Source organism: Synchiropus splendidus, chromosome 5 (genome assembly GCF_027744825.2).
Source record: "Synchiropus splendidus isolate RoL2022-P1 chromosome 5, RoL_Sspl_1.0, whole genome shotgun sequence".
NCBI lineage: Eukaryota > Metazoa > Chordata > Actinopteri > Syngnathiformes > Callionymidae > Synchiropus > Synchiropus splendidus.
Genome location: NC_071338.1, coordinates 1,994,476 through 2,022,385, shown reverse-complemented (window position 1 = coordinate 2,022,385; position 27,910 = coordinate 1,994,476). Strand labels below are relative to the sequence as shown.

The 27,910-nt window shown below is 42.9% G+C and overlaps 7 non-coding genes across 7 annotated transcripts; 2 read left to right on the top strand and 5 right to left on the bottom strand.

Moving 5' to 3' along the window:
* Positions 1-2,823: 2,823 nt before the first annotated feature.
* Positions 2,824-2,936, bottom strand: LOC128759806 (U5 spliceosomal RNA). Its single transcript, XR_008414723.1, has one exon. It is a non-coding gene; the product is annotated as a U5 spliceosomal RNA (small nuclear RNA).
* Positions 2,937-8,177: 5,241 nt separating this feature from the next.
* trnak-uuu (transfer RNA lysine (anticodon UUU)) lies at positions 8,178-8,250 on the bottom strand. Its single transcript has one exon. It is a non-coding gene; the product is annotated as a tRNA-Lys (tRNA).
* Positions 8,251-17,691: 9,441 nt separating this feature from the next.
* On the bottom strand, positions 17,692-17,765 carry trnan-guu (transfer RNA asparagine (anticodon GUU)). Its single transcript has one exon. It is a non-coding gene; the product is annotated as a tRNA-Asn (tRNA).
* A 2,741-nt stretch (positions 17,766-20,506) lies between these two features.
* LOC128759810 (U5 spliceosomal RNA) lies at positions 20,507-20,620 on the bottom strand. The gene has a single exon (XR_008414726.1). It is a non-coding gene; the product is annotated as a U5 spliceosomal RNA (small nuclear RNA).
* A 1,204-nt stretch (positions 20,621-21,824) lies between these two features.
* On the bottom strand, positions 21,825-21,898 carry trnai-aau (transfer RNA isoleucine (anticodon AAU)). The gene has a single exon. It is a non-coding gene; the product is annotated as a tRNA-Ile (tRNA).
* Positions 21,899-24,032: 2,134 nt separating this feature from the next.
* LOC128759812 (U5 spliceosomal RNA) lies at positions 24,033-24,147 on the top strand. Its single transcript, XR_008414728.1, has one exon. It is a non-coding gene; the product is annotated as a U5 spliceosomal RNA (small nuclear RNA).
* Positions 24,148-26,089: 1,942 nt separating this feature from the next.
* On the top strand, positions 26,090-26,163 carry trnak-uuu (transfer RNA lysine (anticodon UUU)). Its single transcript has one exon. It is a non-coding gene; the product is annotated as a tRNA-Lys (tRNA).
* The last annotated feature ends 1,747 nt before the right edge of the window (positions 26,164-27,910 follow it).

Sequence of the window (27,910 nt, the reverse complement as noted above, 5' to 3'; positions counted from 1 at the left end):
TTTACAATTTTTACTTCAACAGTCTAGATTAAGGGTTATGGTTAGGTTTAGGTCTGTGCAGTCCGACGCCCTCAAAGAGAACCAGAGGGGACATTTTGCATTCGCTTTTGTAGCGAACAGATCTGCAACCAGTAATCCGAACCGGTTCCAAACAGATGTTATAATTCGAGGCGACAGCTCCCACTCCTCCATCAGGGCACCCCCTCTGGACATACTGTCTGCTCCCACATTGAGCGACCCCGGGACGTGACGTCCTCTCAGTGACAGCAGATGACTGTCCGCCCATACTAAGATGGATGCTGCCACCTTGTGGAGAGCGGGTGACCTGACACTGTCTGTTTAGGTACGCTACAGCAGTCGAGTTGTCCGACCTGATCATGACATGGTGCTTTTCCACGCGAGGAGCAAAGTGGCGAAGAACTAGGTCCACCGCCATCAACTCTAAAACATTTATGTGGCGGACCTGACCAGACTCCGCCCACGCTGTCTCCGTCCAGTGCCCCGCCCCAGCCCGACAGGGACGCGTCTGTGAACATGTGAAGATATCGTGGGACACAACCAATTGGCATGCCCCTTATCAGACGTGCGCGAGTCCCAGAACATCAGATCCCGACGTGCCTGTACGGACAGCACCAGACCGCGATTCTTGTCCTTCACTGGGTCCAGCTTCAAGCGGCTGAACTGGGTGCGCTGCAGACATGAGCCGCGACATGACATTGCAGGCTTTCACACGGGGGTTGTCTGTGGCTGTCGCTATTTGATCGAGCCACCTCATCATCAAAAAACCCATCTCCATGTCTTCCTGATCCACTCTCGACACAGCCCCTTTTTTTTTAATAAAGACGAGACTTCCTGGTCGAGACATTCTCTCTCCTGCACTGTGCAGGGTGAAGAGACAAAATGCCCGAACTTCCCACGTGAGCCACACTCGTCCGCTGCGGGTCGCACGAAATAGTCGGTCGTCATCTTCCCCACATCAGAACCGGTGGTCCGTGAAGATGGCGACGTCGTAACTCCTACTCGGAAAATGCGTCGACAAGCAGCAAACGTTGTATTAGGCCTCAGGGGTCAAGCCAGGACTGCAGAACCACGTGCCGCATCACCACACAGTGAAACAGTGCGAACAACAGTCCATGAATCACCAGGCAGAGAATACTTTTGGGATTTTTCATTGAATCTGATGTCAGATGAAGGAGTCTTTCGTCTCCTCACTCCGTGGAGCACCGCTGCTGGAAGGCCCTGGTCTCGGCTAGCTCACCTCCTGTTCGTGGGTCCGTGATGGTTCCCGCCTCCGGTCCTCACTGCTCTCCTCCTGGCGTGGACCCCTTCGGTCCTCCCTGCAATCGGACTGGGAACTAGGCCGCTTGCACGGAGGAGGCGCCTGCCTCTTCTCCGTGCCCACTTTCAGCATGCCGGAAAGCGGGGCCGCCGTCTTCCGTGAGCTCTCCAGCTTCTCCAAATGTTCGGTGATACCCTCACCTTGTCGGAAGGCTGCCATCGTTACCTGGGCCTCCTGTAGCTTCTCCCTGGGCAGGTCCTCTTTGCTGTACAGCATCCTGTCCATCGAGCAGGCCAAGTGCGACATGTTGATGGCCAACGCCGTGACTTGGCCATCACGAGTGTCATGCAGTAGCATAGTAGTCGATGACAATGCTTGTTTAAAAATTAGTTGACCGTACGTTCGTGGTCACGGCGGTACATTACTAATATTTTCTTACAATGTGTGTGCATTCCTTGTGTGTGGCCTTCCTTCAAAGCTTCAAAAGAAATGTACTGTTCATTCCTGTGCTGTGGCTTTCTGGACCTGCCTACAACTTCTATATAAGTTGTTGGGTGAGAGTTAACACCCTCTGGCTCTACGTGCTTTGTTGCACTTTGTCTGGTTGCTACATACATTTTTCTATTTATTGAATTTTTTTTTAATTTTAGCAGTCGGTATCCCCAACATAGCGGTTTGATGACGTGCCGTGAAAACCCTCTATACTACTATTTCATCAAGACCCACGAAAGAGTCTGGGTCGAAACGGAAAAATCTAAGCATCATATACATAAACCGATGAGGTAACACGAAGGCAAAGAATATAGTGTGACGTGATCAAAACATAACAAAAGCTTTTCATTATTTTAAAATCTTGCAATGTACTGTGGAATAACAGGCAACATGTGCAAACGTCATAATACTATTTCAAAGACACCCACAAAAGAATCTGGGCCAAAACAAAACAAAACAAAAAAAAAAAGAAACAAGTGTCATATACATAAACCGACTGGACTTAAAAAAATAGAGAAGCTGAGGGGCCGAACAAAGTCGGCCAAAAACCTCATCTCACCGCATGTTTGTTCATCCGCTATTTTCGATTTCTCTTTGTGAAAGTGAAGGTTCCTTGACAGGAATCTCTGCAATGGTGTTCTTGTGTTAACTGTAGCTTCCTTCCAAGCAGTTGACCTGGGTTCAATTCTCAGGCTTTGCCAATTGTTTTTGCCATCTAACCATGGATGGCAGAATTTTGTGCCTCAACTGTCAACACCACAAATGTCGCATTAAGGCTGGACGCGGACGACCAACACGTAGGTCTCAATGGGATGAAACAGCCAAACGTGCTAACCAATTACGTCACAGAGACATGAGAATGAATCTCTACAAAAAGAGAGACACTTTGAGAGCAGGAAAACATGTTCTGAAAACCATGGAAATTGAGTGATGGCTCAATTTAAGTTAGACAACACACTCTGCTGGTACATAGATACACATCTTGGGAATAACAACTCTTCACTTGTGATCCAAAGTTATTGACTTGACAGGTTACATTGAACGGAATAAGAAGTCCTACAAGAGCAGGGCATTAAAACATTTGGAAAAACTCATATTGTTTCTCTCCACGGAAATCTTTAGTAAAAGGCAAAAGATTTATACGATCTAAAGAGAAACATGAGCAAACTACTGACACTGAACCAGAGAAGGAGCTGTATTCGTCCATATCAACCTTTAACTCATGGTGTTGTTTTGCATGGAGGCCCCATCATCAGTTCTGCTGGCTGTGTCGCATAAAATAAGTACTGTTGCTTTAACCAGTCACATTTGGAGTTGGCGACACCAAGGCCGTCGAGCAGGCGCACGGAAGCGTCAAGGGTTTTCACAGCCTGTGATTGGATAGTGCGAGAGTGTACGAGCCAGAGCTAGCAAACTGCACCTGTCGCGAGCTGCACTAGCAAATATAGTGTGTGTGTTAATGTAACCCAACCCACAATGGCTGAAGGAGGAGAAGAAATAGATTTTGTTGCAGATTTACCGTCAAATCCATTTTCAAGACGGACTTTTCAAGAAAAGTTGGACATCGTTAAGGAAGGTCAGGCAACTCCGAAGCTAGCAAACCTGTCATAACCGGGAAAAGGATTTGTCCACCACTTTCAGTCCGCTAACTACCAGCGGTGCCCCTGGCTCACCGGCTCTGAGGATGTAGAGCATGAGACTCTTAATCTCAGGGTCGTGGCTTCGAGTCCCACGTTGGGTGCAACTTTTCAGCTTGTTCAAATTGAGCTTGTCCACTACCTTGTCCCCACAGAATGGACAGTAGAATACAATATTCCTATCACCTTGCCCAAAGGTTCTGCATCCCTGATGGATGAGGAGGACTCAACAAGCCACCTGCCTCTTGTTCCACCCAAATCACTCAGGCATTGTAACACGTTCCTCTCCTGAGTCCTCAGAAGTTGGCTTGCTAGCCGGAGTCATCTTTTCAAGATACATTGATGCAAATAAAGATAAAGACTCATGGACAAATGCTAACACTACCTTGACAGGGAGTAAGAGAGAGAGACACCCAAGACAAGGGGTCTCAAACCGGTCCTCAAAAGGCCACAGTGGCTGCAGGTTTTTGTTCCAACCAAGAGGACACCTTTTCACCAACCAGGTGTCTCAGGGGTAAACTCACTTGATTGTCAGTCAGGGGATGTTTTTTTCAGCTTCACCTGATTGGTCAAATTGTGTGAGCTTGTTTGGTTGGGAAAAAAAACCTGCACCTTCCCGGCTCTTTGAGGACCAGATTGCCCACCCCTGGTCTCGTGGTTCGTAACCTGCGTTGTGGCCGCAGCAACTTACTGACTGAGCTACCGAAGCATGTGTTGAATCCAATACACTAGAATGTGATGCCATGCGGAAATGTCTTGAATCCTTGCTGGAGAAACAGACACTTATGTGACGTTTCCAACTCAAGCTTTGACCAAATGGCCTCATTGTTTTCTGCACATAAACGTCAGAAATTGAGAAACTGCTCTGAGAACAAAACAGAGGAATACAAGAATATAAGAGAAACATTATCACAAACTTAAAGCAAAGCAAAAGAAGAGGTTCCAAACCGTCGTCACAATCCTGTCAGTTTTTTTTTTATTCCGCTTTTTTATAATAATTATTTTCAGTGAATTTTGCAACTTTTGAGTCCAGAACCAATATTAAGTTTATGTTCATATTTACCCATTGCATTGTGATGCTAAATGCCATCAGGAACAGGTCGGTTAACAGCTCTGTTGATTCTTTTTTTTTTCCTCCATTGAATTATTTCAGCTCCACCAAAAGATGGACATGGTTGGGTCTAGAAAATGGATGTAATATAAAAATGTGAAAAATGTACCTGCAGACTCTTTCGACAGAGATTTGAATGGTTCAGCTTCCTGTGAAAAGAAGCCAGCAGAATCCTTGTTAGTATAGTGGACAGCATCTTTGGCCTTCACGTGGACGACCAGGATTCGATTGCCCGACGCAGAGTTCATTTTCTTTACTTCAGGATGGTGAAGAGGCACGCGGTTGTCCACAGCTCAGATGTGGGACATCTCGTCTTCTTCCTGGTAATTTGCTTGTGGAAGAGTTGAGTCAGAAACAGAGCAAAGGTGTCAGAGAGACAGAGAATTAGAATGAGAGGAGATCGAGTCTTTGTTGTCATTGTACATTAGCGAGTCACTTGCCCAGTGTAGTTTTCCCTGTTGAACATTGTCATTCAACCTCACAGTGGGTTCCCTGTTCAAACAAGCACACGTAGTTTAACCAATCATGAGTCAGGTGAAACACAATGTGCTGCCTGAGAGAATCACTCCAGCAGACGTTTGTAAATAGTTATGCAGCTACCAAACGTCATCTCGCTCTAATACATGCAATGTTCTGGTTTGATCTGGAAAATCTCCTGCTCTTCCACTCCCTTACAGTCAGAAGGCTGCATTCAAGTACCAAAGCAGGATACTCTTCAATATCACGAGTCAGTTCTCCGTAGCACTGATGGATTTGGTCAGGTTCAATAAAAGTAGTGAATCTGGTTACTGTCTCTACTGAGTTCTAATCCCAACATCTCAGTTTTCCAAGGCTCAAAATGTGTCCTTGTGTGACCTTGTATGGCCGACTTGTTCATCGCCTTTGTGGTCATGGTTCCTCTCCTGCTAAAAAGTGTGTATGAAGGGCTCATTGGTCTATGATTCTTGCTTCGGATGCGAGAGGTCCCGGGTTGGAGTCCCGGATGAGCCCTCTGTCAGACAATGCTTTTAGAGCTCAGGTTTCTGTGCCCCCTCTGCCAGTGCATTGCCCAATATCGCAGATAATTTGGTGGTAACTTTTCAAATCAATAATAGCATCAAAAATCATGCACAAGACTCTGATGCATCACGTTATCTTTCAACATTTAATGTGAGTCAACGTCTAAGAATGGTGCTTAACTGAAACTTTGCTGGAAGTGCTGCTAAAAACACTCCAAATTCTTTCATTTGTCAATGTGCCGTGTTGTCTTCCTATTTGTGGCGAGAGCATTATGGCACCTCCACAGTCCTGGCAAATGAACTACATTGTTTCCAAACCTTTACAGTGAATCCCCATAGATGGCAAAAGGGATCCGTTTTAACAGGAACTGGCACAGTTTGTCTGGATGGGAATCGTGAGGCTCCGTGCGGTTGTAACCTCAGCACGTCCCTGCGTGGGCTCAAACTACCATTCTTTTTAGTGAACAGGAAGGAAGTGGGGTGATGATGATGACACTGTTGAACCATCGCTCTGACGTACTGATTCTGGACCTCTGAAGTTAAACTAGTTAAACTAGTCAGCACGATCGCTGTCAACAGAGTTCAATAAAACAGCCTGAAACAGCTTCTCGCTACCTGTCAGCTTCAATCGCTCTTCCTCGACTGTCATAGGAACCTTAGGGACTTGCCGCAGTCCGACTTGTTGGCTGAATCAAGCTATTGCCTTATTCGCGCTACTCTCTGCATGTAACCACAGTCAATGTCAGTTTAAAATACGCCCCAAGTTTACACCGCCACATCTGACATCTGATTCTCCAGGTGGCCCATTCTTTTCTGAAACCGGCTCAGAAAATGTTTAGACGGGAAATGTGTGGCTCGGAGTGGATTTAGCCTGATGCACAGCACGTCTGCAGTGCTCCTTCAACACAAGGAAGCTGGGGTTTCACCAATTGTGCCTGTAATTTGGGATTCATTTCAACCAGCAAGATGGAATTGAGAAAGAAAGGCATTGAATCCTTGCTGGAGAAACAGTCACTGTTGTGCTGAGTCCAACTCGAGCTTGCTTGCCTTGAAAGACCACATGATAATATCACCTGAAATGTATGAAAAGAAAGAAATAGTGCTTCTCCTTCGTCATCTGTCAACTTCAGTGGTGATCTGTCTCTTCTTCATTTATGCAGGACTTCAACATCGAAGGTCCTTTGTTCAACTTGTTCCCTCGCTCCTCTCCTTATCTCCAGAACAGCAATACAATAACTCCTGCAACTGGCTGGTTAGCTCAAATGGTTAGAGCGTGTTGCTAAAAGCGCCAAGGCCATGGGTTCGTTCCCCATACTGGCCACTATTACATAAAGCTTTAAGTTGTTATTATTTTGTCCAACCCCTATATATGTGAAACTTCCCCCCTTTCATGTCTGGAAATCAACAGCTCAATGCTCATCCCTCAGTGAAGCTCCTCATAGAGGAAATGCCTCTCCTCTTCTGTATTTGCCTGACACCAGCCCCTGAGATCACATGCCTCATGCTCGACTGACCCACTGTTTTAAGAACAGGATATTGCACATCACAGCCTTAAAAGCTTGAAAATCTTTGCAGCAATGTAAGAACCTGGTTGAGGCTCAACATGTTTTTTTTTTCTTTTAAATGAACACTGGCAGTAACTGGTCAATGTTAATAGAAATCACATCAGCTGACACAACCTGTCTCAGTCAGTCAAGTTGGCTCTAATGTGTTTATTCTTACAGCAGGTTCTTCAACAAAGACATCAACTCACTGTGTTAGACATATGTGGGTGAATTGAAGTGATGGGAATCCAAGCAGCAATTATCAATGCAGAGCGGTGAGGTCTCTGGCCCCAGTGGCTTCACAGCAGCGTTCTGTGACAAAGTTTAAGGAAAAGCTCTCACCCGTTCTATTGAGGATGTTTGAGGAGTCATTTCAGAGTGGGAGAATCTCAAATAAGAAAGATAAAGATCCTAAATATTGTGAGTCATACCGGCTGATTTCACTCTTTTATTTAACCATAGTAGAAAATTGAATGAACTGGTGAATGTTAGCCAGGTATAAAAAGGAGTTTGTTGTTTTGTTGAACATTTTGTAAAACAACAGTATTGACCAGCTGACACGTCACTCGTGCTACAGGTGGACTGATGGGTGGGAGCTCAGAAAAGCCTGCTGTACGATGTTTTTATAATCAAAAAAAAAACACTTCCCCATATACATTAGAATCATCGCAATAATACAGTATATTCAACAATACAAGACAAGAGTGTAAAAACAGAAATGCGAATATGACATGGTTAATATTTAAAGAGGTCAATGACTGAAGATTTGGAGTCATGCTGCAAAGCTTGTCCTCCAAAACAGTTGAACGTAAATGAATGGAATGGAAACCCATATCACTTTTCAAAAAGTCAGTGAGGCTCAAATTCATAACCTTCAGATCATGAGACTGACGCGCTGCCTACTGTGCCAAAGAGGCTTGTGTGTACCACGTCTGTCTTATATAAATACATGTAATAAAAAATAATGATAAAATGAGGTAGTGTTATTGGAACTTTCTGCGTTTTATTCTACCCATCTGATTCTCCAAGACGCAATCAGTGAGTCACAGTATCAGAGCCTGAACCAAGTCCTTTTGCAACCAGTTAAACTGGCCAACTTAGCCAGCGACAAAGCATCGCCTGAACAAGGACTTGAACCCTGGACCCTCAGATTAAAAGTCTGATGCTCTACCAACTGAGCTATCCAGGCTCCTAGGGAAATGTGATGTGTAAGCACATGACAAACCTGATATCAGCTGTGTTTTGTAACTCACGGCGACACCTCAACTTCCTTGAACCAGGTCATTTTCATCGTTAGGTCCCTCAAGGAGATTGGAAGACGTGACTTGTTGGTTTTAGGAGACGACATTACCTCCATGTTAGCAACCGTTAGCATGATTCCTGCTCAATAGGGGAACTTCTGATGGCATTATGACATTGAACTAGGCAGAGTCTGGAGGAGTGTACACATTCATGATTCATGATTGGGTGGTTCACCCAAGGCTTTTAGGATTCAAGCACAGAAAGTATCTTTTCATTCTGGCACTGGGGTTGAACTGCATTGGAATGTTGTGAGGCATCTGAGTCAGTTCACATGGAATTGAGCAAGAACACTGGGCTAGTGGTGCAATGGATAACGTCCCTCACTACGGATCAGGAGATTCCAGGTTCGACTCCTGGGTAGCTCGACCTGTTTTTATCTGTCGTTCTTGACATGGAAGTAAAAAGTGAGAAGAAGGACTTCCGGCCGTGTTAATGGCGTAGTTAGACGCCATTAACACGTGTTCGGATCGCTGACTCAATTTAACTTCTTTCCCTCCAACCAACTCGTAACAGACTAGTATTTCAGCATCAAAGCGTGAGTAAGGGGGTAAGGAATCTAATCGGACCAAAGACGAAAAATAAAGATGCCCAAATCTCAAGATAAAAGCGCTCCGGCTGGAAAAGCTAACGTTTCGGCTAATCAAGCTAAATGTTCTGGAGAAGCTAGCGGGCGGTTGCCGCCGGAGGATATCGTCGGGGCAATAAAAGAACTAAAAGACGACCTCAAGTCTGACAATGAAGGTTTACGGCATGAGCTTTCTCTCTTGGGACAAGAAATAAACTGTAAGTTGGACAGTTTGACGGCGGAACTTCAGAATCTCGCTGGTCGGGTTAATGAGGCGGAGACTCGAATCGAGCGGCTGGAACAGTGGTGCATCGAGGCGACTGAAGTTATCGCTACCTGTCGGGAGTATCAGAACAACATGGAAAAGAAGCTGGTTGACTTGGAGTCCCGCTCTAGAAGGAATAACATACGCATTTTCAGCCTCGGAGAAGGAGAGGAGGGGAGTTCGATGGCACAATTTGTGGAGACGCTCCTGAAAACTACACTGTCACTGCCGGAGGAAACGGAGCTGAAAATCCAACGGGCTCACCGGGCGCCGGGTCCCAAACCTCCACCGGAGAAGCAACCCAGAGCTATCATCGTGTGCTTTCTGGAGTTCACAACTAAGGAGATGGTTTTGCATGAAGCTTGGAAACGGGGAAAGATACAGCGAGGGAACAAACCCCTGTATTTTGACCATGATTATGCCACAGCGATTGTGAAGAGACGTCGAGAGTACAACGAGTTCAAGAGAATTTTGAAGGAGAATGGGGTTCGCTTTCAATCTCCATACACCAACTTGCGGATTCACTGGGACTCTGGAGTTCGCACATACACCAGCCCGGAGGACGTCCGGCGAGAGATGAAGAGGAGAGGCTTCTGCGTGGACGAGCCAGCAGACAGAGGAGATGACGACAGCCCGGGCGCGAGACTCCGCGAGCTGATTGGCTGGCAGCAGACACAGGGTGCACGTAAGAGTGGCAGCAGTGCAGCCAAAAGAGCCAGAGACAAACTTGTGGAGTTCCAGAGAGAATAAACCAAGACAAGTTCAAAAGAAAGACAGTAGTTCATCACACTTGAGTGCCTTTTTATGTTTAAACTTACAGTGGTCCTGATAAAAATGGGATATAACTAATAGAGTGGCGATCCGTAGGTTAAGTTGACACATATATTGTCATGCTCATGATGTTTGCGGTGAGGGGAGTTTTTTTGAATAAGGGGTGGGGATACTATTTTGGGGGGTTTGTTGGGGGTTTTTGTGTTCAGTTTTCATTTCTGTTGCAGTTTAAAGCGTCCATTTTCCTTTCATGACACAACACATGTCCGTCTGTTTATATTGAAGAACATTAACATTAATGGTGCAGGGGGTGGAGGTTAAATTTTCATCGTGGAACTGCAGAGGGTTGAAAAAACTTAAAAAAATCAAACAAGTTATGAATAGATTAAAAATCTTGAAATCGAAGATTGTTTTTCTGCAGGAAACACATATGCAAGATGAGAGTGAGATTAGGATAGGAAGGAGGTGGAGAGGCTCTGTATATTCATCATCTTTCTCTACTTGTGCTCGGGGTGTTATGATTTTAATTCATAAATCTGTGCCTTACCATGTTACAAATACTATAAAAAACAAATCTGGGAGATATTTAGTTATTCAGGGTTCACTTCTAACAGAATGTTTAAACTTGGTTAATATATGTGCTCCCAACAATGATGATCCAAATTTCTTTAAGGACTTATTTTACACACTTTCTACATTACCAGGAAATTTCATTATCGCAGGTGATTTTAACTGCGTACTGAACCCAGTGTTTGACCGATTATCTGGTAAGGATAAATCACATTCAAGAAGTAGAGCAGTAATACAAAACTTTATGGAAGATTTAGGCCTCAGGGACATTTGGAGAGAGTTGAATCCAGATGGTAAAATATATTCATGTTACTCAAGTTCATATAAATCATATTCACGTATTGACTATTTTTTGGTATCTGCACAATTGGCCAGCAAGGTTACAGAATGCGATTACAGTGGTATTGTAATTTCTGATCATGCTGCAGTATCACTATCGTATTCGGACTTACAAACACATATGGAAAGGACGAGATGGAGATTCCAGCAGAAATGGTTATTGGACACAGAATTTATAGAATACATTGGTGAGCAAATAGATTTCTTCTTTGAGACAAACAGAAAAGAAACCTCGGCTGCGGTCAGATGGGAGGCTTTTAAAGCTTTTATCAGAGGCCAGATTATAAGCTTTACTTCATCTAAATCAAGGAAATCACAGCAAAAATTATTGTCATTAGAATCCAGGATAAAAGCATACGAAAAGAAACTCTTTGAAAACCCAAACTGTGAAATTGAGCGGGAACTTCAGGTTTTGAGAGCACAATACATGGAAATATCTTCCTCCAAAGCTCTCGCCAACTTATTGAGACTAAAACAAACTTTCTATGACCAAGGAGAAAAACCTGGTAAACTTTTAGCTTGGAGAATTAGACAATTACAGACAGAGAGAGCAGTAACATCCATAATTGATAAAGATGGAAATAATATCATTGATCCAAGTGAAAGTAATGTAAGCTTTTCAAACTTTTTTAAGAATTTGTATAAATCTGAATCAAATTTAAATTAGCATAATCAAAAAATATTTTTAGATGGCATTGACATACCTTATATCCCTGACAAGGTTAGAGAAGGGCTGGAGACTGAACTGACAATTGAAGAATTGGCCAATGCAATAGACAATATGAAATCTGGTAAAGCAGCAGGTCCTGACGGTCTGCCATTGGATATTTACAAGAAGTTTAAAACTCAACTGTTGCCCCCTCTGTTTGACATGATATTGGGGTCATTTCAAAATGGCATGCTCCCAACATCACTCAAAGAAGCCATGATTATATTACTTCCAAAGCCTGGAAAGCCTAATAATAAATGTGAAAATTTTAGACCAATCAGCCTTCTGAATGCAGATGTTAAAATATTGTGTAAAGCTCTTGCGAAGCGATTAGTAGTGGTTTTACCGGGTATTATTAATAATGATCAAAACGGGTTTATTAAGGGTCGACAGGGATTTCACAATGTTAGGAGAGTGCTGAATATACTCTATAGTCAGAGAGAGAGACCAGACACTGCATTCTTATCACTTGATGCAGAAAAAGCATTCGACAGGGTCGAATGGTCTTATTTGTTTGACATACTTAAACGCTTTGGTTTTGGACAGGTTTTCATAAAGTGGGTAAAATTGTTGTACACAGATCCAAAGGCAGAAATTCTTACAAACAATACAATATCAAAACCAATAGGGATTGAGAGAGGATGCCGACAAGGTTGCCCTCTTTCACCATTGCTATTCACGCTTGCCATAGAACCTTTGGCTTTGGCCGTCAGGGCCCACCCACAGTTGAATGGAATTATTATGGGTAAAACAGACCACCGTATTGCTTTATTTGCGGACAATATAATAGTTTTTCTCACCAATTTGGAAATATCTCTATCAACCTTGAATAAAATCATAAATACATTTGGTAGCTTCTCAGTCATCGCTGATGTTGCTGAACTCTAAAGAAAGGTCTAACTACACACAACAAAAAGGTGAATTTCAATTGGTCGATCAGTTTACATACATGGGAATAAAAATTCAGTCAAATGTGTTTGATGTTGTCCAATCAAACTACAAATTAGTAGTGGACGAAATCACAAATTCAACCAACAGGTGGACCTCTCTGCCAATATCTTTGTCCGGAAGGATAAATATCCTAAAAATGAATGTACTTCCTAAACTGTTATACTTGTTCCAGAACATACCTCTTCCACCTCCTTCAAATCTATTCTCTATGTTAAGAAAAATATTTCTAAAGTTTCTTTGGAATAACAGACGACCCAGGTCCCGTTTGTCACTTTTGTATTTGCCATATGACAGAGGTGGGCTTCAGTGTCCAAACCCTCTTTGGTATTACTGGGCTTCACAGTTAAGAACCATCATGTTCTATTTTTCAAAAGAAAATCCTCCTGTTTGGGTAGAAATGGAATCCATATCTTTAAATTTGGGTTTTCCTTTATACCTGTATTCTTCAAGTCCTTCAAAACTTTTAAGAAGAACATCAAATCCAATAACCAAAAACATGGTGAAAGTATGGCATGAAGTTAGGAAATACTTGGGGGAAACTAGCTCACTATCTGGCTTTAGCCCTATTTGGGGAAATGAAGAATTTATCCCAGGTAAGTCAGACATTGGTTTTCAGTTCTGGGCTAACCAAGGATTACAAAAACTAAAAGATCTCTATAGAAATAGTGATAACAAATTGATGTCATTTGGAGAGCTTAAAACTAAATTTAATATTCCCCAAAATCACTTCTTTAAATTTCTACAAATTCGGAACTTTATTCAAGTTAACCAGAAACAATCTTTAGCCCTTCCCTCAAGCACATTAATAGAAGAAGCTATGACCAATGATTGCTGGGGGAAAAAACTCATCTCTAGATTTTATGATCTTCTGGTAGATGGTTCCCCAGAGTCCTGTGAAGCTAAACTTCTATCTTGGAGGAATGATTTGCAAGAGGAGGTGTCACTGGATGAATGGCATTCAGCCTGTGAAAAAGCCCAAACTCGCACAATTAACAGTCGCCTCAGGATATTGCAATACAATTGGCTCATGCGTACATATGTCACTCCAGAAAAACTCAATAGATTCAATGGGAATATTCCTGATTTATGTTTTAAATGTGGTCAACATAAGGGAACTTTTTTTCATTGTGTCTGGCAATGTGCCCACATTAATAAGTTCTGGTTTGATGTCAAATGTAAGACTGAAGAGATCCTATGTACACAAATCAAATTTGATGCTAAAATGTTTTTATTGGGTATTTATCCTGCAGGAAATAACTACACCAAATGTCAACGGATATGTATGGATCTTTGTTTTTCGGAAGCGAAGCGCATGATCGCACTGAAGTGGAAATGTGTAAATCCTCCAAGTATTCAAAACTGGTTAACTGAACTGACCTCCTGTGTGCCATGGAAAAGATGTCTTTTTTGATCAAAGGGAAGGAAAGTGTTTTCAAAGGGATCTGGGGTTCATTTCTTGAATATCTCAAACATGGAAATCTAGACTAATGTGACTGATGTTAAAAGATCCTCTTGCCCTTTGCAACTTGATGCTTGTTACATGCAACTATATGTACAAGACGGACATTGTACGTTAAGTAAACAAATGATTGTTATTTACTGTTTTTTTTTTCATTTTTAATTTTTTTTTAATTCTGTATTTTGTTTCTTTTTTTCTTCTTTTTTTTTTTTTTTTTTTTTTTAGGTTACATAAATAATAGTTGGGTTTTGTTGTCACACGGCCAAGATCTTCAATGTGTATGTGCATTTATATGATTATTATTGTGGCTGATATAAATGAATAAAAATATTTAAAAAAAAAAAAAAAAAGTGAGAAGAATATTTGTGCGACGCATGCTACGTAACTTGTCTCATCTGCGCTTGTGTGACAGAAATGTGCTGAGATGGCATCTTCTGTTGAGTAAGAAACGTGTTTCCAAACCTGCTTACTCTAAGAGATATTGATCAGCTACACAATGTTCGGGAGCGAGAGGTACCTGCTTCGAGTCCTGGATGAGCCCCATCTGAGAGAATGCTTTTAGAGCTCCAGTTTCTCTGCAGCCTCTGTCAGCACATTGCCCCATATCACCTGTGATTTGTTGCTTATATTTCAAATACATAATAGCATGGAAAATCATGCACAGGATTCTGATAGAGGCTAATTGGTTAAGGACCATGATGATCATCTCAAGGTCACGGATGAGCTGCTCAGTATCAGGTAGGGATGGGAGATATGGAGGAGAAAATCATGATAAATGTTGTCATTTCAGCGATTACAATCATTATCATGATAAATACATTTTCATTCTCTTCCATGTGTTGGACACACGACAGTCTCTCTTGAAACTGTTTAAGATGAAACTTATCAGTGGACTTTGTCTCCAACATCATCATTTGTTTACGTCTGATTATAGTTAACTAAGTATCGAGGTGAGAAATTCAATGTTTCATGTCTCTGGTACAAGCCGCTGGTGTCTGACCGACTGCTCTGCCAGCTTTATTCAGGGGTTAAATTGAGCCGTCTGTCTGCAGTTTCTCACGTCTCTCAACAGTTGACTTTGACTGTGGACTCATCTGGACACATTTCCTTGATACGATTGAAGAAATATTACAAACAATGTGAATAAATGGTAATTTCATATTCTATTCTTGAAATCATTATACAAACTGTCCCTTGTCTGGTGTGATGAAAAACCTTTTCACAATTCTCCCTCCTAAAGTGGTTGTCTTTCATTGGCATGTTTGATGTTTTCACGAATACTTCGACCGTTTTAGAATTTGTTGATGGTCCCTAACTGATGCTGAGTTGTAGCATTAGCGCTGCATGTGAGAGTGTGTCCACGATCAGTGAACCCTAATCATGGACACGGAAGAGGACGCCGTGTCAATACCAGAGCGGAAGTCCATACAATATCCAACTATTTTCACCACAGTGTTTTGCCGAGGGACCAGCGCAGCAGGAGACCTGCATGTGTTGATATGAACCAAGGCAGACGACCACGTCAGAAACCCTATAAGGACCACTCCATCTCATAAAACAAACACCAATCCAGAGACTCAGACTCCACCAATGTCATGATCAAAGGTTTGTTGAATTAAAAATAATTTTAAAGTTTAAAATTACTATCGTGAACCAAAGTCCACAGAGACCTAACAATTAAGATTCAACTGCCCAGCAGAATGAACCAGTGGTCGAAGTAGGTCAGAATTCTGTACCCTAAGTTTCTGAGAGGCTCCAACGCCGTGTCCACTACTTTGGAGAAGGTCCTGGGAGCCAGACAATGGTTGAACTGGAAGTGGTCTCCCCCTCCCACGAACCTCGGGTAGCGCCTGTGAAGTGGGAAGGTGGGGATGTGGAAGTAGACGTCAGACGTAGATTCGCAGAACTCATCCAATCTCCTGGTCTGACACACTCGAGAAGTTGTCTGACCGTCAGCATTCTGGATGGACGTGTTACAATGTGAGTGTTTCGCCTCCGAAGGTCCGGGATGGGTCTCAAGCCACCTGATTTCTTTGGAACGAGGAAATACACCAGGTAAAATCCTGCTTTGCATTCCTCCTGAGGAACCTTTAATATCGCTCGCTTCCCGAGAAGGGAGCGGATTTCTTGTTCTAAGCACACCCGTTCCTGATCAGATCAGACTGTCATGCTGTGCACCCCGTCTAATGTGTGTGGGTGGCGGAACTGAAGCGTGTATCCTATGCATAGCGTCCTCTCCATCCAGGCGCGGGCAGGGATACATGGCGAGGTGTGCTTAGCTTTCCCTTTATTTATCAAGGGGAAACGTGCCGAGATCCTTGACAAAGCGTGTCTGGGGTTACATCCAGAGCTCTGGGGTATATGCGAAGCAAATTGACCACCCGGTGTATGCTGGGTAGCTCCAGGCACAGACGGGAGTAGCGGCCAGACGCCTTGCTTCCTTGGTTGTTGGTTTGCTCAGGTCTTGGGAGACAGAGTTAACCGCACACGTCAGACCCATGTCACAGGCAATGGAGTTAGCGGTCCGCACCCTGCACTCAGGGCAGGGAGGAACTGCAATTGAATCGTCAGACAACGCATAAACACACTGGGTCAGGGAATAGCGTTTAGACATTTTATTGAAGGACTAGGCAGAGGAAGTGGCCTGACGCTGGGGGCCCAGGCTGGCTGCTTCTTCTGCCTGAGAAGGTAGAAAAGGAGACAGCAGCAGGTGGAGGACATGAATAAGTTGCGGATGTGGAAGGCTGGGGTCTGTGGGACCTGACCTCTCTTCTAGCGACTGGATGTAGATGGAGCCCGCTGCCTGGCCTGGAGGTTTTGACACTTTTTATGGCCTCTCCAGGAGCTCCCAAACATTGGCACCGAAAAGCGTGTCGTCAGAGATCGGTGTTCCTACTAGGGTCCGCCTCTTTCAGGGTTGTTTTTGATAGCCATATGTTGTGCACTTCCATTTGCGAACACGAGCGAATCCTGACTGCATCCATGGATACGGCAAGTGACATCTACGCCTGGGTACACAGTCGTTCCTCGACTCCATCTGTTCAAACACTGCCCTGTACAGGAACGTCATGTTGTTGGCGAGGTTCTGGAGGACCAGGAGAAGGTCCAGTTGACAAGCTGTCTTCTAGAAAGTGGATGATGAAATGCATTTGAACAACATCAACAGACCACAATGATGGTAGTTTTCCCATAACGGGGGTCGAACCAGGGACGCTTGGGTGAAAACCAGGAATCCTGACCACTAGACCATTTAGGACTTGTATGAGTCAGCGATTTCGGCAAAATGGAACACATTCAGCAGTTCAGATCAGATTTCAACTGTCAAATATATCTGTAAAAACACTCAAATAGCACAAGTAGTACCATGCATACACAGCTTCAGGTATGATGAACCATGTCTATGATCATGGGAGAAGGGACTGTCTGTCTGGATATTATATTTATAATAATAATCATAATAACAGAAGACGATCCCAGGTTCACATGTGTTCATGGAACGATGGTTAAGAGTTGGGGTCTCCAAATTGACACCTGATTGCTTAAACTGTGTGTGCTTGGTTGGTTGGAACTAAAACCTGCAGCCCTTTCTGGAACAGTTTGGTGACCCCTGTTGAAGAGGATTGTCTTTTTTTTCAATCAACATCATGTCTGTCAGAGTGAATACATGAATGAAGTTTTTATTGCAAGATAAAAAGGTCTCGTCCCTGGGTGGGCTCGAACCACCAACCTTTCGGTTAACAGCCGAACGCGCTAACCTATTGCGCCACAGAGACATGCTGATACACAAGAAAATGTGGATCTGTGAACAAAAGTTTTTCAGTTTTCATGGTTTGAAGATTGTGCAGAAGGATTGTGTGATTTAAGTCAGTGATAGCAATGTGTTTTTCAGGGAAGAGAGAGTGTGAAAGAAAGATGGTAGCAGTGCTTTAGAGAATAAATGAATAAAGAGATGGAGAGCAAAAGGTTCCACCATTTCACCTTTGCATCGACCAACACTGTCTTCCACTTCTTTGTCCCAAACCTCATTGAACCGATCACATGGACATTGTGTTGTCACATGGCTCGCATCACTTAGTAGTGTTGCAAAGCTTGTGTCCCAAAACAGTTGTACATAAATATCAATGGTGACAGTGAATCGCTCTGATGCTGAAATCTTGTCTCAGTGTTTTGCATTCAAATCTCTGTCAAAAGCACTTATTACACGTGTTAAGTCAAAGTGGCAGCACAAGGTCAGAAGCACTAAGCTAATAGTCAACGCTGGTTGTCCTGGGCAAGAACGAGGAATACGACAACCTGGTCCACCCAAAGGGGTTTATGGCTTGATCATGATCATGGTGACTGATCGATCGGAGCGTCCCGATGTGGTTCCCATACCAGGGGCCAAACAACGACACCATATGGGACGTACCTGGAATAAATGAGGAAGTTTAGGCAAAGGTTGATCACATCATTAACTGTAGCTAGGATTTGGAAGTGTAAAGCTGTCATAAAACTGGAGTAAAGTTTGTGATCCAGTGCTTCAACATTTCAGATCTTCTGTTCAGATGATCTACCCAGACGAGACACTGGAAAATTACGCCTGGTGTTCCAGAATGCAACCTGCTTCATCCAAAACCAACACAAACTTTTCACTTCACCAGCTTTCTGAAACAAGTGTAGAGCTGTAACTACTTCAGGCTCCATGTTTGCAGTTTGGCTAGTCACAGCTTGGTGAGTCCATCCACTACTACATGCCTTTCCACCAAGCATTACAGGTTGGGATGCAGTTGAAAACTGTGTCGATCTCAGGCAGAAGGTTAGGAATGAAGAAGGTCACAGAGAAGGTCACAGATTTTTGTGTTTTGCCAGACTTAACTGGTGAAATTAGTTCAAAGTACTGTGTGCTTTGCGGGTGAGTCAGCGATTTTGGCAAAATTACTAATCACGAAGAAAAAAATTAATGAAGAAGTGAAGGAAATGAAGGAAGGAAATTCTACAACGTTTCAGACTTCTGAGTCAGTAGGAACCCAAAATAGGCAAAAGAGCGACAGAGAGGGGCGAGGAGGGCAGACATCACAACATTTAGAACATGAAGCTCAAGTATTCCCACCCACATTCAGAACACTCACACTGCTATATTTTGGCTGATGCATCAATTTATGTACAGAGTGGAACTGAGTAGATACATATCTTGAGCTGACATGGACTTAAAGAAATAGAGAAGCTGAGGAGCCGAACTGAGTCGGCCAAAAACCTCATCTCACCGCATGTTTGAAAATCTGCTATTGTCAATTTGTGAAAGTGAAGGTTCCTTGACAGGAATCTGTGCAATGGTGTTCTTGTGTGAACAGCAGCTTCCTTCCAAGCAGTTGACCTGGGTTCAATTCTCACGCTTTGCCAATTGTTTTTGCCATCTAACCATGGATGGCAGAATATTTGTGCCTCAACTGTCAACACCACAAATGTCCCATTAAGGCTGGACGCGGACGACCAACACATAGGTCTCAATGGGATAAAAATCAATGTCTGCCTTGCGTTGTTGGAAGGACTCGAAGCTACAGGGGAAATCCCCAATGGATTTCAGTTCCATGGCCTTCATCACTCGTGCCTTCAGTGGATTTGTGAATGGTCAGAAGAAACCAGTTCTTTGAATCACGAGTGAATGGAATGGGCTACGTGCAGTGGCTGGGAATCGAACCCAGGTCAAGTGCTTGAAAGGCAGCCATCATCATTGTTGCTTGAAAGATGAGGAAGAGATGATGTGATGAACTGATTTCTAATTCACCCAAAACTAAATTCCTGATGAAGTGGCTGAGTAACAGTGTTGTTGTGGCTGAGTGGTTAAGGCGATGGACTAGAAATCCATTGGGTTGTACCCACATAGGTTCAAGTCCAACCAATAACGTTGGTGTGTGTTTAGGATGCTTTGGTCATTTTGAGTCTGCAGAACTGTCAAATGACAATAGTGTTGTGCCTTGAGGTGGAATACGCCGCACGAAGTGATGTTGTGCCCACCAGGAATCGCTCTGTGGAACCGTCACGTAACAGAGTGTGTGTGACTTCATTGGTATTCAGCTGACTGGAGTTCAACCAGACTGTATGCTGTGACAGTCCAACAATTCAAGGCAGGGTCTGATCTTTTCATGAAGTCTCTTCAAAGTATTGGGTGAAACCCTTTGAATGCAGAAATCAAAAGATTCCAGTCCCCTGGCAAACGTACGGGCTGACAGCACTGTGAAATTACCAACCGAACACCTGTGGTCTCTAACCACCAGCCTTTCCCACAACAGCCAAACGTGCTGACCAATTACGTCACAGAGATATGAGAATGAGGATCTCTACAAAAAGAGAGACACTTTGAGAGCAGGAAGACATGTTCTGAAAACCATGGAAATGGAGTGAATGCTCAATTGAAGTTAAACAACACACTCTGCTGCTTCATCGACACACATCTTGGGAATAACAACTCATCTCTCATCAACGCACTTGTGATCCAAAGTCGTTAATCAATCGGGTTTCATTGGACACAATAAGAAGCCCTACAAGAGCTGGGCATCAAAAAATCAGTAAATACTCATGCTGTTCTTCTACACGGAAATCTTTAGTAAAAGGCGAAAGATTTATACGATCTGAAGAGAAACATGAGTGAACTACTGACACTGAACCAGAGAAAGACTTGTATTCTTCCACATCAACCTTTAACTCATGGTGGTGTTCAGCCTTTGAACAAACCAGCACTTCAAGACAATCCTCTGCACCATCGTTCCAATCACATCTGTGAACTAGTGATCGTCTTCTGTTGTCATTGACCTGTTTTGCACACATATAAGTGATCAGAACACAAAAGAGAATTTTCTCATGTTCTGGAGTCGTCCATCCTACATCGTGCTGGTCTCGGTCGCAAACATCATCCACAACTTTCCTGATGTTCGGGAAGAGGGGAAAATGGACACATATCGCTCCGTGGAAACATACCACAAACAGTTTACACAACTTTGTGGTGATCATTTAATACAACAGTTAAATGCATTGTGTTAAATCTATTTGTCCTGTGAGTTGATGTGCTGTTGTATGGTTGATATATACTTTCTTAAATTATCACCTACATATATATGTTTACATATCCATGTATGGTTTATATTTTGCAGAAATTCTGTAACAGAAGACTCATCACCAACTGCTTCAGTGTTGGTGAGACCGTCCACTTCCAGGAGCTGACCAGAGGACCACTGGCACAGACCACATGTTTTTGTCGCAGATGAAGCGTCTCCTTTGTGAACAAACAGTTATCAGTGCACCACAACTGCTCGTTCAAGAGTCACCCACCTGTTTAACAGAGCAAAGGTCCTTGCATATTATAATTCATCTCTGCAATAAAACAACGCTGTGTTCAACTCAGTTTGTTGACATTTGATTGATTTTGATTTTTTTCTGTGAAGCCATTTTACACAAAAAGAAATGTTCAATATCAAACTCCTTATTTGCAAAATATAAAATAAAAGAACTCATTCATTTATACTCATCCAATACACACAGTAAAAAAGTCAAACTTGAAGTGAACTACTACACAAAAAAGCGATCCAGAAAGCACTATATGTTTTCTTTCATATTTAGCCTGAATTCAGATCAGTTTTAAGGTTGGGATGTGCAATATCCTGTCAATAAAACAGTTAGTCAGTGGAGCATGAGGCATGTGATCTCAGGGGCTGGTGTCAGGCAAATACAGAAGAGGAGAGGCATTTCCTCTATGAGAAGCTTCACTGAGGCATGAGCATTGAATAACAGATGAAATGGGGGAAGTTGCACATGTACAGGATAAAATAACAGAAATACCTTAAAGCTTTATGTTACAGTGGCCAGTATGGGGATCGAACCCATGACCATGGCGTTATTAGCACCACGTTCTAACCATCTGAGCTAACCGGCCAGTTGCTGGATTTATTATTCATACATTTCAGGTGATATTATCATATAGCAAGCTGGAGTTGGACTTGTCACAACAGTGTCTGTTTCTCCAGCAAGGATTCAAGGCCTTTCTTTCTCAATTCCATCTTCCTGATTGAAACGGATCCAAATTACAGGCAGATTAAGGAAGCAGATTAAAGGTGTATTCTTTTTGAAGGAGCCACCAAACCGCGCCTTTGAAACAGGCGTGAGTCATCTGAAGTTGGAGCTGAGATTATTATTCATACAAGAAATGTATCAAAATAGTAAAAGTAGTTTACCTGCAAAGTTTCAATGTTCAGCACCGATCGAAGCCTTTGAATCACATTGACCTTTGAAACATCACGTACCACAACATGAACATTGTGTTCATCACTGAGAGTCTATTCCTGAAATAGATGGTGACTCAGCTATGTTTGTAATATATGTTATTTGGTCTTTGTCTCTCGCTCAACACACGCACAAATCAAGCTCATGCGCTAAATATATGGAGCATAAACAAATGGATCAATGAGAGACATTGGTGTTTACAGATGACACAGTTCATCTTTCATTGGACTCAACAATGAACTACAGGTGGTCAGAGGCATGAGAGCGTGGCCATGTGTTTCCAGTGTTTTGAGCAGCTCTGTGGTCACCTGCTTCATGCTTCAGACTGCTGAGCTGCCTCTTGTGATTCTCTGCAATGGGCCACCAGGAGAGTCAGATGTCAGATGTGGCAGTGAAATGAGGGGTGAAAGGGGATTATAGTAACAGCTGAAAGATTAATCTCAAACAAGGCCGATACAGAAGTTCCAAAACCGAGCGGCTCATCTGTGACCTTGAGATGATAATCATGGGCTCGTCCAGGACTGGAACCTCTCGCAGCCCAAGCCATTATCACACTGCTCGACCAAGGAGCCCTATTTATGTTCTCTATACAGCAGGAGAAGAACCATGATCACAAAGGTGATGAACAAGTTGTACAAGGAGACACAAGGAGACATTTCAAGGATCAGAAAACCTATATGTGTGTTTTAGAGAAACTGGATGAATACAAAGACATCTTCCCTCTTTGTTTGTTGTCCACCCAGAGAGCGATCAGATCCTTTATTGCATTTTGAGTACACGTAGTTTCAGCATCTAGCGCTGAGTCGCTTGAGAGACACAGCCAAGGTCACGCCTCACAACCAACTGATGACAGTCTTCATGATATAGATTTATGTTTAATGTGCCGACGACATGCGTAGTTTCCACAGCCAATATATAGTGTGCCCTGTTAAGCAATAAGATATGAAGATATGATGTCAACAAAAACCACTGTGTGCCTCACTGACTTTTCCCAACTTTTCACACTTCTTCTTTTAGAAGACAAAAAAATGCTGACACCTCATCGGTTAACTTCGATGTGCTTCCAGGGTTGGAACACAAATCTGCACCCACTGAGCCACTTGTGCATCAGTTTGAACCCTCTGACACAGATTGATATGTGTGTCGTGGAGATCGGCATCATCTCTGGAACAGTGAGTGCAATCTTGTATTTTAATTGCAAGCTGATCACATCCTTGGGTGGACTGGAACCACCAACCCTGGTTGGATTGGTGAGTCACGCTGCATTTCTACGGGCAACCAAGCCTCGTTGGCGCAGTAGGCAGCACGTCAGTCTAGTAATCTGAAGGTGGTGAGTTCGAGCCTCACAAGGCGCACTGTCTTTTTGAAAAGTGATATGGATTTCCATCCCATTCATTTACGTTCAACTGTTTTGTGGGACAAGCTTTGCAACATGACTCCTAGCACGACCTTTATTTATGGTATGTTTCTACGGAGCGATATGTGTCCATTTTCCCCTCTTCCTGTACATCACGACAGTTTTGGATGATGTTTGTGACCGAGACCAGCACAATGTGGCATGGATGAGTGCAGAACACGGGAAAATTCTCTTTTGTGTTCTGATCACTCATATGTGTGCAAAACAGCTCACTGACGACAGAAGACGGTCACCAGTTCACAGATGTTAATGAAACGATGGTTCAGAGGATTGTCTTGAACTGCTGGTTTGTTGAAATGCTGAACAACACCATGAGTTAAAGGTTGATGTGGAAGAATACAGCTCCTTCTCTGGTTCAGTGTCAGTAGTTCACTCATGTTTCTCTTCAGATTGTATATATATATCTTTCGCCTTTTACTAAAGATTTCCGTGGAGAGCAACAGCATGAGCTTATACTAATTTTTCACACTCTGCTCTTGGAGGGCTTCTTATTGTGTTCAATGTAACTCGTCACGTCAATAACTTTGGATCACAAGTGCAGAGTTGTTATTCCCAAGATGTGTATCTATGAAGCAGCAGAGTGTGTTGTCTAACTTCAATTGAGCCATCACTCCATTTCCATGGTTTTCAGAACATGTTTTCCTGCTCTCAAAGTGTCTCTCTTTTTGTAGAGATCATCATTCTCATGTCTCTGTTACGTAATTGGTTAGCACGTTCGGCTGTTTCATCCTATTGAGACCTACGTGTTGGTCGTCCGCGTCCAGCCTTAATGGGACATTTGTGGTGTTGACAGTTGAGGCACAAATATTCTGCCATCCATGGTTAGATGGCAAAAACAATTGGCTAAGCCTGAGAATTGAACCCAGGTCAACTGCTTGGAAGGAAGCTACAGTTTACACAAGAACACCATTGCACAGATTCCTGTCAATGAACATTCACTTTCACAAAGAGAAATCGAAAATAGCGGATGAACAAACATGCGGTGAGATGAGGTTTTTGGCCGACTCAGTTCGGCCCCTCAGCTTCTCTATTTTTTTAAGTCCATGTCAGCTCAAGATATGTATCTACTCAGTTCCACTCTGTACATAAATTGATGCATCAGCCAAAATATAGCAGTGTGAGTGTTCTGAATGTGGGTTGGAATACTTGAGCTTCATTTTCTAAATGTTGTGATGTCTGCCCTGCTCGCCCCTCTCTGTCGCTCTTTTGCCTATTTTGGATTCCTACTGACTCAGAAGTCCGAAAGATTGTAGAATGTCCTTCATTCATTTCCTTCAGTTCTTCATTAATTTTTTTCATCATGATTTGTAATTGTGCCAAAATCGCTGACTCACCTGCAAAGCATATCGTGAGTACTTTGAACTAATTTCACCAGTTAAATCTGCCAAAACACAAAACTCTGTGACCTTCTCTGTGACCTTCTTCATTCCTAACCTTCTCCCTGAGTTTTCGACTGCATCCCAACCTGTAATGCTTGGTGGAAAGGCATGTAGTAGTGGATGGACTCACCAAGCTGTGACTAGCCAAACTGCAAACATGGAGCCTGAAGTAGTTACAGCTCTACACCTGTTTCAGAAAGCTGGTAAAGTGAAATGTTTGTGTTGGTTTTGGATGAATCCGGTTGCATTCTGGAACATCAGGCGTAATTTTCCAGTGTCTCGTCTGGGTAGGTCATCTGAACAGATGATCTGAAATATTGAAGCACAGTATCACAAACTTTACTCTTGTTTTGTGACAGCTTTACACTTCCAAATCCTAGCGACAGTTAATGATGTGATCACCCTTTTCCTAAACTTCCTCATTTATTCCAGGTACGTCCCATATGGTGTCGTTGTTTGGCCCCTGGTATGGGAACCACATCGGGACGCTCCAATCGATCAGTCACCATGATCATGATCAAGCCATAAACCCCTTTGGGTGGACCCCTGTCCCATAGGTTGTCGTTTTCCTGGTTCTTGCCCAGGACAACCAGCGTTGACTATTAGCTTGGAGCTTCTGACCTTGTGCTGGCACTTGACAGAGATTTGAATGCAAAACACTGAGACAAGATTTCAGCATCAGAGCAATTCACTGTCACCATTGGTATTTATGTACAACTGTTTTGGGACACAAGCTTTTCAACACGACTAAGTGATGCGAGCCATGTGACAACACAATGCCCATGCGATCGGTTCAATGAGGTTTGTGACAAAGAAGTGGAAGACCGTGTTGGTCAATTCAAAGATGAAATGGTGGAACCTTTTGCTCTCATTCTCTTTATTCATTTATTCCCTAAAGTACTGCTACCATCTTTCTTTCACACTCTCTCTTTGCTGAAAACACATCGCTATCACTGACTTCAATCACACAATCCTTCTGCACATTCTTCAATCCTTGAAAACGGAAAAATTTTTGTTCACAGATCCACAATTTGTTCTGTATCAGCATGTCTCCGTGGCGCAATAGGTTAGCGCGTTCGGCTTTTAACCGAACGGTTGGTGGTTTGAGCCCACCCAGGGACGAGACCTGTTTTATCTTGCAGTAAAAACATCATTCATGTACTCACTCTGACAGACATGATGTTGATCTCCATAAAACCAATCCTCTCAAACAGGGGTCACCAAACTGTCCCAGAAAGGGCTGCAGGTTTTTTTTCCAACCAACCAAACACACACAGTTTAACCAATCAGGTGTCAATTTGGAGACCCCAACTCTTAACCATCGTTCCATGAACATATGTGAACAACTTCTGTTATTATGATTATTATTATAAATATATCCACACGGTCCCTTGTCCCATGATCATAGACAGAGACATAGACATAGACTCCCACAAGTCCCATATGGTCTAGTGGTCAGGATTCCTGGTCTTCACCCAGAAAACTACCATCATTATGGTTTGTTGATGTTGTTCAAAGACAGATTGTTGTCATTACTCACCTGTTCCAAACCTCCGTTAACTCGAGAGAAGGCATAAATCCCGCTACGTTTCACACGCCAAACGAGCACTCTAACATTCAGTTGATATCTTTGTTGTCGAACCTGTGTCAGTCTAAATAAACACGTCAACTTATGAACCACTGCCTCAGACAGCTGGTGTCAGTGTAACCAGTGAGAAGATCTTTAGTTCGGGTCTGATAGCAGTGTAATATCTATTTCAGATTTATGAAACTTCTGAAATCGGATGACATCCATCACATCACACATCATACAATCACATACAATATTGATGAGCATCAAAAACAAAAAAAAAAAAAGATTTTTGTTTACCAGTGACATAAAGTGCTGCTCCAAAGAAGGGACAGAAATATGTTTTCTCCATGGAAGCTTTTAAACCACAAATAAATTGTCCTGATATTTAAACAGTTTGATTTGTCTTGGAAAGAAACAAATGCAGATATATGTATGAATGTATATATCTATATATCTTGTGCTGGCCAGCTTTATAAAATTAGTTCTGAGGAGCTCTTCTGTTTGTGAGGAGAGTATCAAGCATTGGTGCTCAAGCTGATCTGAACTTGTCCTCCGCGACCATCTGAAGATATCTTCCTTTTAAATGCAGTCTAAAGTCCAATGTTCATCTACAAGGGAGATGCAAACATGTTTAACAGACGATGGATGGCAACTTGTCAGAAGTTCGGATCACCTGTATCACGTGTCTCCTTCATCGTTGCTGCAGCGTCTCAGGACCCCGCCTCCCCAGTAGAGCACTGGCAACCAGTGTTGGGCAAGTTACTTTAAATCAGTAACTTAGTTACAGCTAGTTAGTTACCTCGTTGAAAAGTAACTTTGTTACTTAAGTTACTCATTACTTTCAAAGTAACTAGTAAAAACAAAATCATCTGAGAACAGTCACGGTCATCGGCCTGGGTTGGGAACCAGCAACACTGGGACAGAGTTATCCTTATTTGTGTGGCCTGCAGCAGTGCCAGAGATTGAATTAAAAAAAAAAAAACATCTGCTGCCATCGCTCTTAAGTACGGGTGGACGTACTCATGCAGGTCCACTATACTAACTAGGATCCTGTCAGCAGTGTTTCGATCTCTGTTCACATCTCTGTCAAAAGAGTTTTGTGGAACATTCTTTTTCTATTTCAGGAATATTTTATCTGACTGTCCATTGTGTGGGGACAAAGGTGGGAATATTCTTTAAAAACACCTGGGAAATTATAAGATCCAGAGAAATAATCCCAGGAAGAGTTTTATTGGTGGAATGTTTTGACTGGAACAAGAAAGTGAGAATCATGAATGTGTACACTCCTCCAGACTC